This window comes from Pseudophryne corroboree, chromosome 8, assembly GCF_028390025.1.
Source record: "Pseudophryne corroboree isolate aPseCor3 chromosome 8, aPseCor3.hap2, whole genome shotgun sequence".
NCBI classification, from domain to species: domain Eukaryota; kingdom Metazoa; phylum Chordata; class Amphibia; order Anura; family Myobatrachidae; genus Pseudophryne; species Pseudophryne corroboree.
The window spans coordinates 157,629,144-157,631,877 of record NC_086451.1 but is presented as its reverse complement, the minus strand read 5'-3'; positions in this window follow the sequence as shown (position 1 = coordinate 157,631,877).

Genomic DNA, 2,734 nt, shown 5'->3' with positions numbered 1-2,734 from the left:
CGTCTGTGTCAGGAGCCACGCGCGTACGTACCCGTCTGTGTCAGGAGCCCAGCGCATACGTACCCGTCTGTGTCAGGAGCCCAGCGTGTACGTACCCGTGTGTGTCAGGAACCCAGCGTGTACGTACCCATGTGTGTCAGGAGCCCAGCGCGTACGTACATGTGTATGTGTGCCGTGCGCGTATGTACATGTGTATATGTGCCAGGAGCCGTGTGTATGTCAGGTGCTGCGTGTGAGTTGCAGGTGCTGCACGTGTACGTGTGTGTGTGAGTGTCAGGTGCTGCGCATGTACGTGTGTGTGAGTGTCAGGTGCTGCACGTGTATGTGTGTGTGAGTGGCAGGTGCTGCACGTGTATGTGTGTATGAGTGGCAGGCGCTGCGCGTACGTACGTGCGTGTGTGTGTGTTTGTGTGAGGTGCTGTGAGTGTATATGACTGTGTGTGTGTTAAATGCCATGTGTATATATGTGTGTCAGGTGGTGCCTTTGTATGTGTCTGTCAGGTGCTGCATGTGTATGTGTGTTTCAGTATATGCATGTCTATATTAGTGTGTCAGCAGTTACGTGTGACAGATGTTGCGCGTGTACATGTGTGTGTCAGTTGTTGCACGTCTACAGTATGTGTGTGTGTTAGGTGCTGCGCGTGTATGTGTGTGGAGAGCGGGGGAGCCAGGCACACAGAATGGAGGGGGGAGCCGGGTACACAGCACACAGAATGGGGGGAGTTGGGGAAAGGAGGGGGGAGCCAGGAACACAGAACAGGGGGTGGGGGGGTAGAGCAGGGAAGCCGGGCACACAGCAGGGGTGGAGCAAGGCACACAGAACAAAGGGGGGAGCTGGCACACAGCACGGGGAGGAGCACACACCATGGGGGGGTGGAGCGGGGGTGCCGAACACACAGCACTAGGGGGTGGAGCAGGGGTGCCGAGCACACAGCATAGGGGGGTGGAGCAGGGGTGCTGGACACACAGCACTGGGGGATGGAGCAGGGGTGCTGAGCACACAGCACGGGGGGGGGAGTGGAGCGGGGGTGCCGAGCAGACAACACGAGGGGGTGGTGCCGAACACACAGCACTGGGGGGTGGAGCAGGGGTGCCGAGCACACAGCACAGGGGGGTGGAGGTGGAGCGGGGGTAACGAGCACACAGCACGGGGGGTGGAGCCGAGCACACAGCGGGAGGAGGGGGCGGGTGGCGGACACACATCGGGGGGTTGTCAGAACTCACCCGGCGCTGCGCTGCTGGTACCTTGGTGGAGTACTGGTTCTCTAAATGGAGGTGGGGGCGGACACACAGCAGGTGGGGGCGGACACACAGCAGAAGGGGGGTGGCCGGACACACAGTGAGAGGGTGGGATGGCTGGACACACAGCGGGAGGGGGATGGGGGATGGCCGGTCACACAGCAGGAGGGGGGGAGCCGGGAACACAGCGGGAGGGAGGTGGGGGTTGGCCAGACACACAGCGGGAGGAGAAAGGATGGCCGGACACACAGCGGGAGGAGGGGGGTGGCCAGACACACAGCGGGAGGAGGGGGGTGGCTGGACACACATAGCGGGAGGAGGGGGTTGCCGGCCACACAGCGGGAGGAGGGAGGGGTGCCCGGACACACAGCGGGAAGGAGGGAGGGGTGGCCGGACACACAGAGGGAAGGAGGGGGGTTGGCCGGGCACACAGAGGGAGAGAGGGAGGGAAGGGGGGTGGCCGGACACACAGAGGGAGGGAGGGAGGGTGGCCGGACACACAGCATAGTGGAAGCCGTAGTACTCTCATAAAGCAGCTTGTGTGGCAGACGTGAGGTGAACAAGGCCAGGTGGGCAAGGGGGCCGCCATCACACTATGGCATGGGCAGAGGCTCTCCCACAGCCTCCTCCTCTCCCCCCCTCCCCTCAGATTCACTATATCTGAACTACTGCAGGGTCTCCGGACAGCGGTGGGACCAGATCAGGTAGGGGGCAGCGCTCAGCCACAATTATGCAGCAAGGCAACCACAGCCAGCTAGCTACACTTTGTGAGCACCCTGCCGTGCACGGACTTTCACTACCGAGCTCAGTGACACTCCGGGTTTCAGGAGGGGAGCCTGGGTGTCTGCTTGCAGTTGTCTGCTGCACTAGGAGCACAGGAGTGGTGGTCAACGGGAGCAAGAGCTGCGGCGGAGACAGCAGTAGGGTGATGCTCTGGGTTTCAGGTGAGTCTGGGTGCCATTCTGCGGTTGTCCGCTGCAGTAGGAGCGGTCAGCGGGAGCAGAAGCTGCGGTGGAGATAGCAGCAACCGTGGTGATGGGGCTTCCGTCTCCACACTGCAGCGGCAGTCCAGACAGGCCACGGTAAGGTCCGGCAATCCCAGCACACCGGAGTCCAGGAGAGTGAGACTGGGAGTGTAGCAGGGGTGAAGGGCCACTCAGGGAGCAAATCGGGATGCTGAAACCTTTATTCTGCCCGAGGACAGCCCGCCCTGTTTGGTGGATTTGCAGGGACGGCACTTTATGCTCTTGTGTAAAGCTCGGCCACGCACCCCTTGGATGCGTCTTTGAGCATTGAGATCTTCCCACGCACGTCAGTCGCTCCTTCCCCCGGGAGCGCGCCTGGTCTCTGCACGAGTACACCCCCTGCAGGCAGCACTGCGCAGGCGCAACAATTTGAAAAGCCCTATCTTTAAAATGGGCTTATTTTACTACATTTTAAAAAAACTATAACTTTCTGAAAAACCTTAACCCCAAAAGGCACTACACTGGGACAA